The sequence below is a fragment of the Ochotona curzoniae genome, unplaced genomic scaffold (genome assembly GCF_017591425.1).
Source record: "Ochotona curzoniae isolate NIBS_2020 unplaced genomic scaffold, NIBS_Ocur_1.0 contig_2688, whole genome shotgun sequence".
Lineage (NCBI taxonomy): Eukaryota > Metazoa > Chordata > Mammalia > Lagomorpha > Ochotonidae > Ochotona > Ochotona curzoniae.
In genome coordinates this window covers 4,415,320-4,429,869 of record NW_024465553.1, presented here as the reverse complement: position 1 = coordinate 4,429,869, position 14,550 = coordinate 4,415,320, and the positions used below count along the sequence as shown (strand labels likewise).

Sequence of the window (14,550 nt, the reverse complement as noted above, 5' to 3'; positions counted from 1 at the left end):
GGATTCTAAACACACCAGTGTTCTGGCTGTGGAAGCACACAGGTGTTTCACGAATTTTAAAAATCAGAAGAGAATATGTACCGGCTAACTAGATTAACATTGCTGGGGACCAGCTAGTTAACAAAGAAGAATAAAGATGCGTATGTTCAGGGAAGTTATGGAGTCATTAGAATCCTGGGACTGAATGGGAAGCATCAGCACGAAGTCCCTGTGTGTTTGGTCCGTACACGCCGTCTTCAACCAAGGTCACCCTGGGTCTTGTTTTTAGGTTGGGACAAGAAAATGCTCAGAGAACCTGGGATGTCTTGCCCTGGGAAGTGGACTCAGGATGGTCCTTGCTGTGGTCTGGGGTCGAAGGAGAGGAGCAGGCCTGAGGTTCAGAGCTGGACTGTGTCTCAGAGCTGTGCTGAAGGTGAGATAGGACAGAGCAGCCTCCCGGATGGCTGTGCAGCCTGCTGGACGCTCAGCTGACGCTCAGCCGATGCTCAGCCGGACGATGCGCTGCCGCTTCTTTGCCTGCTGGGAACCGTGTCCTCCTAGCATCCCTGGAGTCATCATCAGTAGATTGTTCCACCAATGGAGTCCCTGGAGTCATCAGTGACACTTGGTCCCACCGAGAGCACCCAGTATAGAGGAACCCCTGCTCTCCCTGGCCCTCCTGCACTTTGTAGCACCTGCCCACCAGGTTGCCCCACAGGCCCAGTTCACCATGCTCACCTTGTATGTTAACTGGTGGCACCGTCACTAACTTACAGAGCAGAATGGATGACACTGTGGGGTCGTAATCCACAGAGTTCAAACTGCAAGGGAGTTTATGGGACAGACAGCGAGGGGAGGGAGAAGTCTGAGGGAGGAGACACCCCCCACACACAGTGATTCAGAGACACATCAGCCAGATGCGCCGACTGACCTGTGGGTCCTGGGAACAAAAGTCAAGTGTAAGAAGGTAGCTTGTTGACATAGTTGGAGAGATTTGAAGCACTTAGCTTGTTTTGCGAGGTATGGCAGTGGTCTGTGGTGGATGCATTAAAACTTGTTACAATTAAAATATTTACATGTGAAGTGGTATGTTTTGAATTTGCTTAAAAATAATTGAGGGGAGCTAATGGTTGGAAAGAAATGAGATTGGCCGTGTGTTGATAGATGCTGAGGCTGGCTGATGTGGGTCGGGACATCGGTGTGGGATTTGAGAATTCTGTCATTCATTTTAAAAAAAGATTTATTTATTTTCATTAGAAAGGCAGATATACAGAGGGGAGGAGAGACAGAGAGGAAGATCTGCCATCTGATGATTTACTCTGCAAGTGGCCACAACGGCTGGAGCTGAGCCTATCTGAAACCAGGAGCCAGGAGCCTCTTCTGGTTCTCCCACACGGGTACAGGGTCCCAAGCCTTTGGGCCGTCCTCCGCTGCTTTCCCAGGCCACAAACAGGGAGCTGGATGGGAAGCAGGGCAGCCAGGATTAGAACCAGTGTCCATATGGGATCCCAGTATGTACACGGCGAGGACTTTAGCCACTAGGCTACCGTGCTGGGCCTATCACTTATTTTAAAATATTTATTTATTTATTTGGAAGGCAGAGCACAACAAAGAAAGTGGGGGTAGGGGAGATGGAGAGAGAGAACATAAATGAAGAATCTCTTGCATCTGCTGGTTCACTTTGAAATGACTGCAACAGCTAGCCGGGAGCTTCCTCCTGGTCTCCCACGTGGGCGGCAGGGCCCAGGTCGTGCTTGGTCGGCCGCTGCCGTGTCCCAAGGCGCATTGTGAGGAAGCGGAGCGCCTGGATTTGAAGTGGCACTCTAGTTTGGGACGTTAATACGCTGCTGGTGACCCAAGCATTAACCTGGCCCATCGCCACAGCACCCTTACATCTGCTCCTTCTTTGTGGCTGGAGTGTTTCAGTGTTTCTGGAAAACCTGGGAGAAATTCTTTGATGAACTTTGAGTATAGTATGTTTCCCGTATTCTTTGGCTGTTTAGTCGTCTTGATTTCTTTTTAGATATTTGGAAGTGCTCTACCTTAGGCCTCTGCCCCAAGAGCCCGTGAGGAGGGGTGTTCTGTCACGTATTGATTGCTTTAGATATGAAGGCACGCTGCTGCTCACGAGGCCAGCATCCCACCCGCGTGGGCAGCGGGGGTGGGGGGCTCAGATGTCTGTGTGCCCCTGGTTCCTACCTGCCTCCTCCCTTGTCATTGGGGTCATCGGGGTCGTCTGGGGACTGACCTGTGGCATGGAAGATCTCTCTCTAGCTCTCTCACTTTCAGATGAATAAGTAAATCTTAAAAAAATTAGTGACATCTAGAATTAACTAGTAGCCAAGTTTGCTCGGGAAGTTTGCCCCCCAAATAGAATTTTTAATGAGAAATATATTATTTACAGTTTCTTTTTAAAAAAAATATGCTAAATTAAATGTTATAAGTAAACTTATAAACTACTAGCAGTGTAGTTTAAATTGCCTAGTTTTGTAAATCATTAGTGTTTGTTGTACATAAAAAAGCGTTCATCTTAACTTGGAGCTAGTTTGTGGCCAGGTGCCATCAGCATCCTCCCATTGGCTCCTCCCTGGCTCTGACCCTGGCTGGGGGGCAGCTGTTCCGGGCTCAGTCCTGGAGACGAGTGGCGCCATTCCCGCGCAGGCAGAAGCAAGTGCAGAGCCCAGGCCTGGCGCTCCCTCTGGGAGGCAGCTTGGGGCTGGTGTGTGCGAGTGTTCCGTCAGTGCTCGTCTTCCAGAACATTCACAAATTGCTGAAAGAAATGCAAGTTGCTTGATACTGTTTCAAACATTTTATCTACCCCCAAATTGAATGCTAATCACTCCTAATACAAGAAATTGGCGAGGAGGAGATGATTCCTTCTGAAGATGCCTGCTTTCTTTTTCAGAGTCAGAAGCGTGAGTCTTCACCTAGTGTCTTCCAGCTTAGGTGTGAAAGCGTGACGAGTGTGGCAAGTGCTGCTAAGGATTGTATCACAGTTGGAGTTCAATGTTTTTCAGGAATGAATCTATGAATTCATGAGAACATCATCACTCGAGGTTCACTTCTATATTCTCATGGTTTGCTGTGTTACATAGATATGCACATATGTATGTATATATAGTTCAAAGATTTATTTATTTTTATTGAAAAGGCAGACTTCTAGAGAGAAGGAGAGACAAAGATCTCCTGTCCACTGGCTCACTCCCCAAGTAGGCACAGCAGCCAGAACTGAGCCAATCTGAAGCCAGGAGCCAGGAGCTTCTTCTGGGTCTCCCAGGCAGGTGCAGGGTCCCAGGGCCATCCTCGATTGCTTTCTCAGGCCCCAAGCAGGGAGCTGGATGGGAAGTGGCACGCACATAGGTTCATGGTGCTTCCAAGTTGAGGACATTAGGCATTAGATATCGTGTTGGGCCTTGAAGTATGCATTTTAAACACATGTATTTATTTGTTTGAAAGGCAGAGCATTGGAGAGAGGAGTAGAAAGAGATGCTGTGTTCTCTGGCTCTCTCCTCAAATGGCTGCAGCAGCCAGGGCTGGGCCAGACTGAGTCTGCACCTGGAAACACATCGGGGCTCCTACTTGGCTAGCAGAACCCCAGGAACTCGGACCATTTTCTGTTGCCTTTCTACGTATCTTAACAGAAAGTTGGACTGCAGGTGGAGCAGGGTAGGGTTTGAACTGATGTTCCAGCATGGGAAGCCACTTTTGCATCATGCCAGAACACTGGCCTTTGACATTGTTTGGTTCCTGTTACTGAAGATACTATATAGCTGTGAATGTTTTTGATACTTGTATGGATATGCATGGTCTGTCAGGGAAGCTAAGGAAATAGCTGGGTTTCCCTAAGCAGAACCTGTGGGCCAGGCTTCCTGCGCATTGGGGGTTTTGTGTTGGTCATAAGTCTGTTTTCATGCCTAATGGATGTCTTGGACATTCTCTCTTAGTTAAAGGCTCGAAGAAGATAACCCTTGTAGCTGTAGAAAATCGGTTTGGTATATTATTTTTCAGGTGATTTCTTAGCATTAATCAGATGCATTAGCCAGCTTGTGATTGGCTGGCTCACCTGTGAGAGCGTTGCTTTAGATGAATTGCTTTCCAATCGTTCATGACGTAGTTGACCGAAGACGTGATTTTATGCTTGAGTCCCTGTAGTTTGGCAAGGAGCCATTTATACAAAGACATGTAATTGCTGCTTAACCCAAGATAAGTTTGAAACACAAATAATTATTTTGGCCCAGGGATATCCTGAGATGAAAAAAGCCAAATTTTTTTAACCTAACTTTTAAACTGAACTGGTGCAGACTTTTATTAAAATTGTAGGTAAGAACAATTACACTGATGATGATGACATGGTGGAGAAAGGAATTATGTCCAGACACGTGGGCCAGGGTGTGGTCTGAGTGTGACAGCCCTGCACATGGGAGTGCACCAGTGTCAGTGTGGGCCAGGGTGTGGGCTGAGTGTGACAGCCCTGGATCCCATGGGAGAGCACCAGTGTCAGCACTGTGGCAGACACTTTTATTGTTTCAAACTTCCACCTTAATTGTATGTAGACAAGGTTGACAATTATTGCTTTCCGTTAACTAATTTCCATGTAGTTAACTTTGTAAGTTTGCTTTCAGCTTCCTGGCATTTGCTACAGAAGAGGAAACAGCTTTCAAAGCTCTTAGCAGTTACGTTGTAAGATGTACTTTTAAAAAAAAATTTTTGTAGATGTCTATTATGGTTCACCATCTTTTAAAAAAATTATTTATTTTATTTTTTATTGGAAAGTCAGATATACAGAGAGGAGGAGAGACAGAGAGGAAGATCTTCTGTCCACTGGCTTAGTCCGCAAGTGGCCACAACGGTTGGAGCTGAGCTGAACCGAACCGAAGCCAGGAGTCAGGAGCTTCTTCCAGGTCTCCCACGTGGGTGTAGGGTCCCAAGGCTTTGGGCCGTCCTCGACTGCTTTCCCAGGCCACAAGCAGGGAGCTGGATGGGAAGCAGGACTGTTAGGACATGAAGTGACACTGCCGGGACACTTATCGACATCCATATGGGATCCTGGCATGTGCAAGGCGAGGACTTGAGCTACGTGCCAGGCCCTCATCGTCTTTAATAAATAGTTCTATCAAGGGATTTGGGAACGTTCTTTACCTGGAAGATGTTTTATTGATCCTTGTTTGGAGCTGATGGGATAATATTAGCTCGATTATAGGATGGTATTTGGCATGGAGTTAAGTGCACCTTTTGAGACCAGAGGCTGGGTGTTATTCATCTTTGAATTTCTAGCTCTAGCACAGTTTCCTGCACATATTTTGGAGGTATTTGATAAATGCCTTTGGAATAAATGAGTTCAAGTGTTTAATTTCCTGGTGAACTAAATTGCTGTGAAGAGAGAGCCTAGAAAATCTAGAGTAAGAAATGATTAGCAGGCTTCCCAGACCATCTGTCACAATACCGATTGTTTCTGCTTGGCACTGCACACTTGGGGGGAGGGAGGGTGTGTAAAGTGCAAAAAAAAAAAAAAGCTCAAGTTATTCTGCACTTCTTGGGATAGTGGCTGAAAGTCAGTGTAGTGTTTGAAATATTTGCCAATCTTTTTATTGCATCAAGATGGATGCACTCAGTGCTATTCCCCTCACAGTACCAGTCTAATGGCAGGAGCTCTTCTACCTTGCCCGCACCAGCTCCTGTGCAAGTCAGAGCACAGCACGTCTCCGCTCCCCCCCAGTCGGCAGCGTCGTCTTGGGGGACCTGGGCTCTGACATCTGCTGCACCCCGTGATCCAGCCAGGGCTCTCCCTGCCCCTTCTCCGTCCGCACAGCCTGCTCGGTCCTCTTGGAGCGAGCCAAGCCCTTTTGGCCCTGATGGGCTTCTCTGGTGCGCTATTCTCGGTCCCAGCACTGGCCTGGCCGACTGTCCTCACTTGTCTTGCAGGTCTTGAGCTCCCCCACACCGTCTTTAAAACCACCCTGCACCTCCTTGACGCCTTTTCACCTCAGCACTTATCGCTGTTGGACGTATGATTCTATCAGTTTGTAAAATGTTATAAAACACAGATTGCATGAGGACAAGGCTTTGTCTGCTTTGTTTGCTGCCCTGTCCCTGTCTTCTAGAGCGGTTCCCGGCACAATATCTCATCAATAAATATTTGTGGAACAAAGCAGGCAGTGTACACTATTAACAAAGTTCCGTGGGACTTTAAGTGTAAAAAGTGGTGTGTCATGAATGTCTTCCTGTTTTCTGTCAGGCCGTGGTAAACCATTCACTTTTATGGTACTGCCAGAGTTACTAATAAGTTAAAGGAGGCAACGGCCCTCCCTTTTAAAGATTTTTTTTTTTTTTAAGAAAGGCAGATTTCCAGTAGGAGAAACAAAAAGTTTGGGGAGTGCTGGTTCACTCCCCAAGTGGCCGCAATGGCCAGAGCTGAGCCACTCCGAAGCCATGAGCCAAGGGCTTCTTCTGGGTCTCCCACGAGGTGCAGGGTCCCAAGGCTTTGGGTCATCCTCTACTGTTTTCCCAGGCCACAGCAGGGAGCTGGATGGGAAGTGGGGCAGGTGCAACGGGAACCAGTGCCCATGTGGGATCCTGGTGCATGTAAGGCGAGTATTTAGCCCCTAGGCTATTGTGCCAGGCCCAGGCCCTCTACTTCTAACAGTAGCATTTGGTCCATGGTAAGCCCATTTCTACTTGAAGGTGACTTTTTTATAGATGGAATGTATTTTGAAAATGGACCAACATATGGGTCATCAAAAAACATAAGTAAATACTTTGGTGAGAGATTCCTAGGAAAATTCTTGTTGATTCACATGTTCAGAGTATGATTTTTATTTTGGCTGAAGCATTGTAAGACAATATCCTTTTTATTCCAAAACTTTATAGAATTATGTTTCCCATTTTGCAGAAGGCAGAGTCCTGGAGACCTTCAACTTTACTGAAGGTGTGGCTGGCGTCTTACCCGGGGCCGGGTGTGCTCAGGGCTCTGCTGAAGGTGTGGCTAGCGTCTTACCCGGGCCAGGTGTTGCTGCGTTGTCCCTCTGACTTCCCCACTCTCCCAGCTCACTCCGCATGCCGTTCTGCTGCCCTCAGTCTGCTCTGGTTTCTAGGCATGCTTCTATCTCAGGATCTTTGCACAATTTGCCTCCCTTCCTGGACTGTTCCAGATACTCACACGACCGTTTCCCTCTCCTCTGGATCTCTATTCCGATGAACCAAATGCTTCGGAATGAAGTGGACCTTGGCCATGGTGACGAACAGTGCAGGTGCCCTCTGCCGTTTTGTGCTGTACCTTGCTTTAACTATTAGAAATGTACCTGTTACATTTGTTTTTATTCTTTTCCTGCTGGTATAAATGCCCAGATCCTGGGCACTTGTTTTGTTCTGTGATATGCAGCAAGTGCCTAGAACAATTCTGGACACATGGTAGATTTTCAATAAGTATTTTTAAATGATTAGATGAGCAAGCCATGTCATTCTTCATAAAACCAGTTGATGTTTATTACTGTGACTGCTAGTAGGTTTATGTAATGCACATCCATAAGAACAACTTTTGAGAAGTCGCACTCTAGAACACTCTCAATCTGTGTGTTGGGTGGATGGGTTAACCATGGTCAGCAGACGCAATGCTGGCATTATTTTGGTTGCAGTTGTGCCTTGCCTGTGTGTCTAGCAGCAGTTATCTTTAAGTTGTACCGTGACTGTTGTAAGCGTGCAGTTTGTATTAAGTATATCACGTTGTGGTAGGCACGTGTGCCAGTGTGTGAGGACTGTTGGGCACCAGTGCCCCTTCGCTCCAGCCGCCGGCAGTCACTGTTTTCTTGTTCTCTGAATTTGGTGTCAGAAACTTCATGGAGGCAGAGTCCTTCAGTGTGGTCTTTTGTGACTGACTTGGGTGTATCCATGTCGTAGCGTGTCAGAATCTCCTTCCTAAGTGGTGACAGTCCAGGGCTGTGCATCCCCCATTTTGTTTGTTGTGTTGTCTGTTGAGGTTGTTTCTTCCTCTGGGCTGCTCTGAACAGGCCGTGCAGATGCATTTCTGAGACTTTCCACTCTTTTCTTGACATCTCTCAAACTTAGGGGCAGGAAACCTTTTTTCTGCCTAGGGCCATTTAGGTTGAGTAGCGTCATTCATGGGTCATACGAAATTATTCACTTAAAAATTAGCCTGTTAGGGCTGGGATCATGGTGCAGTGAAACAAGCACTGCGTGCGGTGCCCACGTCCTGTAGGAGCTGCTCCACTTACAGCCCAGCGCTCTGCAGTGTGCTTGGGGAAGGAGAAGATGGCCAACAGGCTTGGGCCTCCATCAGTCATGCGGACGCCGGGCCCGACCTGGCTCAGCCACTGCAGCTGTTTGGATTAGTGAGCCAGCAAACGGGAGGACTCTGTGTCTCTCCCACTGTGTCTGTAATTCTGCCTTTTAAGTAAATAAATAAAATTAGCCTGTTACAGTTTGACTAGATTTTGCATCCCACCTGTGGTTGCCTTGACGAGGCCACACCAAATGACTGTGCAGGGCTGATAAGGCCTGTGGGCTGGCTGTTCCCACCCCTGCGAAGGACCCAAGCCCAACAGGCATTTTCATTCTTAGTTGCACTCCTGTCTGAATTTTCTTTTTTTTTTTTAAGATTTATTTATTTTTTTATTACAAAGTCAGATATACAGAGAGGAGGAGAGACAGAGAGGAAGATCTTCCGTCTGATGATTCACTCCCCAAGTGAGCGTAATGGCCGGTGCTGTGCCAGTCCAAAGTCAGGAACCAGGAACTTCTTCTGGGTCTCCCACGCAGGTGCAGGGTCCCAAAGCTTTGGGCCATCCTCAGCTGCTTTCCCAGGTCCCAAGCAGGGAGCTGGAAGGGAGGCGGAGCTGCCGGGATTAGAACCGGCGCCCATATGAGGATCCCGGTGTGTTCAAGGTGAAGACTTTAGCCGCTAGGCCATGCCGCCGGGCCCTCCTGTCTTAATTTTCAAAAACTTTTTTTTACAGTAAAATTCATTTTAGTGTAAACTGTGGAAGTGTATGTAGCTTGCATGTCAGCTGTGGAAAACTGTCCATCAAAGTGGAACAGACTTCTTGAAAAATTGAATTATAGCTCATTGTATGATCTTCTGATTCTTGGGAGCTGTGAGTGGTCTAAATGGCAAAATGAAATTCAAGTAATAATTGCCTCGTGAAGACAGAAGAAAGGGAATATTTCAAGTCAGAATATTTCAAGTCAGTATGGAGTACTGCTGAGCAGGCAGATGAGGCCATCGAAGCGTCAGCTGGGTTTCCCAGGGAGGTCGCTGATTCTCTGCAGGAGCGTGGGGATGGGGTCTTGGTGTTAGAGACTGGTGGTGGGCGGGGGGTGAGCTGAAGGCCTGTGCAAGGATGTGTGATGTTGTGTTCTCAGGGGGTAGGGGAGCGGCCCTGGTAGGGGAGGTTCAACGTGGAAATTGGCGGAAGGAAGTGAGGTTGGCTGTCACACTGGGCAGAGTGTGGCTGGTAGTTTGGGGCTTGGGAAGGTGCAGGAATTCCTCAGTGCAGCTTGCATGTTCTCTCCATGCGAGGAGAGGGCGGCTGTTGGGAATCCTGAGTTAGGAAGGGCAGTTACAGCTGCGAGGAGTGGGTGGTCGACGTGGTGGCGGGGGAGTGTGGTTGCCGGCGTTTTGAAAGGACTGACAACATGCACTGCCGCTACGTGGCATGTGGTGAGCTTCAGGAAGACAGCAGGTACTTGGGTTAAAAAGCCTTGTACAAATGGACCGTCTCTCAAGTGCAATGAATAGTGCCAGTTCTGGTTTCAAGGAGCCGTGACCAGTGGGGAACATTTATTACGTACAGTGAGAGACGGGCAGTGCTGACCTCGGAGGCCTTTGATGTGGGAAGGACTTCAAATGAATGCGTGGGTGGTATGTGAGAAAGGCTTTACTCTCAAGGGGTGGAGATAACGTGGGGAGGTCAGCACTGCTGTTTGCCCAGTTATCCTTGACAGTGGGTTTCTGATACTGTAAGACATAGCTAGAGAAGAAGGACCAAAAGCCGTGGAAGCGGATGCCTGTCTCAGGGTGAACTCGGTCACTGGTCATGCAGTTCATAATCAGCTTCCTGCTTTGCGATTTCCCGGCTTGGGAGTGGTGAATTTGTAGCGTTCAGTGAGCAAGGGGGGTCATTGTTGTAATCCATTCAAGTTTTTTCCTCTCTTCAGCAGAAGATTAGAAAAAAAAAATCCAAACTTGAATCCAGGACTTCAAAAATGCCAGTTGTCTAAATACAGTACCATATTGTGATAAATATAGCTATTGAAATTTAAAAATCTATTCACAAAACTTTATTTTAATATTCATAACAGAACTTTTTTGGAATGTTATCTGAAAAACAGAGGAACATTTTATCATCAGAGCTGACTATTAATTAGGGTATTGTTTCAGATATAAAAGTTGATCTGCCACTGAAGTTCTATTTGAATATGTATAGTTTGAAGCTTGCTTTGTGTATTTAATAACTTCAGTACCATAATTACTCTGTTTACAATTAAATTTTGGGGAATATGCTAATACGGAATATACCAGTGAGTGGTTCCAGCGAAGGGCAGTATTGATTTGCATCTTGATGTGCTTTTCAGTTGCATCTGCATTTCATTTCGTATCAAAGGGGAAAGGAAGTGGTCAGGTTAAGTAACAGATTATGTGATGATAAAACTTGGCTTTGAATCCTCTCTGTCGCATTGGTGACTAGAGCAGCGGATTTGAGCGAAGTGGGCTGAAGCGCAGCACCAAGATTTGCGTGTAAGGTTTGTGACCTCCAGGGCATTCGTCAGTGGAAACTTGTAGTATTGGTTTCATTATTAAAAGAAACTTAAAATTGTTGAAAAAGTTCTAGCCATTGTAAAATCCTAAAAATTGTAAAACGAAAAAAAAAGTCCTAAAATTGTTCAGTTGAAGTTGGTATTGTTAGCTCTGCAGAGCACTCACCAGCTTACTAAGGTGGGTACTTGTGGGTATGCTTTTTTTTTTTGAGCAGGGACTTAATGGTTTAGAGTAGTTCTTTTCAGAAATTGCTTGAAAGGCAGCGAGGGGAAGTGACACAGATTCTGTATTCTCAGAAACCAGAAGACTGTGTAACGCTGGGAAGGTCTCACCTTGGGGAGAAGGGGGTGCAGAGAGGGACCCTGAGGGCTGGCTGGGCTTCCCCCACCAGTGACCCTTCTGTGACTTGGGTGGCTGCAGGAGCCAGCAAAGCCAGATGCTGTGGTGCAGGCTCCCTGAGGGATGCCCGATTCTCCCTGATGGAGCCAGGAGCAGAGGGAGAGTGGGAGGGGCTGGCTGGCTCCTCTTCAGTAATGCTCTTGGAGCACTCAGGGGTCTCAAGAAAATGACCACCCAAGGGCACTGGCCCCTAAAGTTCTGACACCTTCTTTTTAGGCTCCTCCTGCCCCTAAGTTTTCTACCACCTCCCAGTAACACCCTACTGGGACCCTTAGGGCTACACAGACACAGCGCCTTGGAGAGAATAGTAGGTGTTGGCAGGAGCTGTGATGGTCTCACCTTGTACGCCTGAGCGGTCTGTTGGCTTCGATGCTCTGAGCTGCTTGAGCTGGTAAACATCTTCCTTTTTCAGGATCGTTTTAGGTTTGCACAGGTGAGAAAGGCTTGCTGCAGACACAGCAGGGGAAGGCGCTTCTTTCACTGCTGCAGAGGGTTTGCTTGCTTGTTGGGGTGGGTTGTCTTGGGTAAAATGATGCCAGCATGTGATCCACAAGCCAGCAATGAATTCGACAAGAGAAATGAAACTGTTTGGAAGAAATGAAAATAAAACATCGGAACACACGGAATGCAGCAAAAACAGTACAGAGAGGGTTACTGATCTTACAATTTGGATGAAGGCTGCCTTATCTCAGAGAGAACATACGGAATTTGTCTTTTTGGGATTGACTTATTTTACTAAGCATAATGGTCTCTAGTTGGGACCATCTATTTGCAAATGGTACAATTTCATTCTTTTTAATGGCTGAGTAATATTCCATGGAGTAGATGTACCGTATTTCTTTATCCACTCCTCTTTGAACGGGCATCTGGATTGTTTCCATGTCTTTGCTATTGTAGATTGTGTTGCTGTAAGAATAGGATTACAGGGCCCGGCGCGGTGGCGCAAGTGGTTAAGTCCTCGCCTAGCACGCCCGGGATCCCATATGGGCGCCGGTTCTAATCCCGGCAGCCCCGCCTCCCTTCCAGCTCCCTGCCTGTGGCCTGGGAAAGCAGTCGAGGACAGCCCAAAGCTTTGGGACCCTGCACCCGCGTGGGAGACCCGGAAGAGGCTCCTGGCTTCGGATCGGCATAGTATCGGCCCGTTGCGCTCACTTGGGGAGTGAATCATCGGACGGAAGATCTTCCTCTCTGTCTCTCCTCTCTGTATATCCGCCTTTCCAATGAAAAAAATAATAAAAATAAATCTTTAAAAAAAAAGAATAGGATTACAGATCCCCTTCTCATATGCAGTTTTCATTGCTTTTGGAGCGGGATAGCTGGGTCATATGGCAGGTTTATTTGCAGTTCTTAATTCTTAAGGTGTGGCTGTGCGCTGTGGGTACTCCCCTGTGGATTTCTTTGGTATGCAGTAGAGAGCTTCTTGCTTCCACTTGTCTCAATGGGTGGGTTCCTGGGGGGGCGCTCCAAGCCTCCAGTTCTTTGCAGACTGCCTTGTCACCTACTCTGTAGGCTGCGACTTGTCGAGAATTCCTTCTGTGGGCTCCCTTTCCTGCTTCTTGCATGTGCTCGTCTTGGATTCCTTGTCTCTCCTCTGTTAGTAGCTGACCACTGTTAGTGACTTGTGTGAGATTCTTCTGGGGTTGTGGTGCAGTGGGTCAAGGTGCTGTTTGTTTGCTGGCTTCCCATAGTGGAGTGCTGGTTTGAGTCCTGGCTGCTCTGGTTGCAGTCTAGCACTCTGCTGATGCAAAGACAGGGGTAGATGGTTCAAAGTGTTTGGGCCCTGCTGCTGACATGGAAGACCCGATGGAGCTTCTGGTCAGCCTGGCCCAGCCCTGGCTGTTGCGGCCATTCAGGTAGTGAAGCAGTGGGTGGGATATCTTAAGAAAAAAGAAGAAAAGAAAAATAAATTATTGTGTTTAAATCAGTTGTATTTAAGGATTGTGTTTTTACTTGGGAAGTAGAGTTAAGGAGAGAGAGCTCTTCCACATGCTGTTTCATTTCCCAGATGGCTGCAGCAGCTGAAGCCAGGAGCCAGGAACTTGTGCGTCTTTCTTGCGGGAGCAGGGGCCCAAGGCCTCGCCGTCCTCTGCTGTTTTCCGAGGCTCTTAGCAGGGAGCTGCATGGGAAATGGAGCAGCCAGGACCTGAATCGGCACCTGTATGAGATGCTGGCACCAGAGGTGGAGGATTAGCCTGTCATGCCATCACGCTGGCCCCACTTGTATATTTTCTATTTCTTCCATGGACCTTGACTGTTACACCACTTTTTAAAAAATAAATAAAATAGATTGAAATAAATCCTGCGTGTACAGCATGATGGATTTTTTATAGAGTGTGTGTCAGGCTGGGGCCTGGAGCGCTGCCCTGTCCTTGCCACCGTCTTCCAGTCCTGGGGCACTCGGTGGCGTGGCATGGGTGACTTAGGAGAAAATTGACCAGCCTCTGGGGGCTGATTTTGGGAAAGAAGTCAGTCCAAGTCTTAATTAATCATTACCATTAGTTTCAATTAGTGGGCTACAAGAATAAACTGGAAAGGAAAGCCAGCAGCTTTATTTGGATGAAAAACACTTTTGTATTGACCACAATATATATTGAGCCAGACTTTTCACTTAAAATATGCTAGGTTTTTGGACCTTTCTTGAAAGGAATAACAGAAAGACATGAGAGATTGCCCGGTAACTTTTGGGTTCCAGAAAGAGAAAAGCTTTGAGCCATAGCAGTTAGCCTTGTGGTAGAACAGGCTCAGCCGCTGGCTGCAGCGCTGGTGTCGTAGGGGGTCAGTGTGAGTCCCGCTGCTGCTCGGGATCCTGGGCAGACTGTGAACGTAGGCCTGGGTCCCTGCGGGGCTGCAGGGAAGTTCCTCATCCGCCTTTGGCCGGATCCGGCTGCAGTTGTTAGTTACTGGAGTAATTGACTAGTGCATAGGGATTCAGCCTCTCTTTTCTCTCTCTCTCCCTCTCTCTCTCTCCCTCTCTCTCTCTCCCTCTCTCTCCCTCCCCATCCTCCCCTTCCCCTCCATCTTCCTCTTCTAAAACCCTGACTTTCAAATAAATAAAATATTTTTTAAAAGTTATTATTTTTAAAAGATTTATTTTTTATTTTTATTGGAAAGTCAGGGGAAGAGACAGAGGAAGATCTTCTGTCTGACGATTCACTCCCCAAGTGACCACAATGGCCAGAGGCATGCCAATCCGAAGCCAGGAACCTGCACCTTCTTCTGGGTCTCCCATGTTGGTGCAGGGGCCTTGGGCCGTCCTCAGCTGCTTTCCCAGGCCACAAGCAGAGAGATGGATGGGAAGCAGGGCTGTCAGGATTAGAACCAACGCCCATATGGGATCGTGGCATGTGCAACGGGAGGACTTTAGCCACTAGGTTACTGCACCGGGTCCAGAAACTTATAGT

General features: G+C 47.5%; 1 protein-coding gene across 3 annotated transcripts in view; it reads left to right on the top strand.

The window, feature by feature from the left end:
- The window catches only part of VRK1 (VRK serine/threonine kinase 1), a 65,248-nt gene that overhangs the window by 10,938 nt on the left and 39,760 nt on the right, over positions 1-14,550 (top strand). The gene's annotated exons all lie outside the window — the stretch shown is intronic.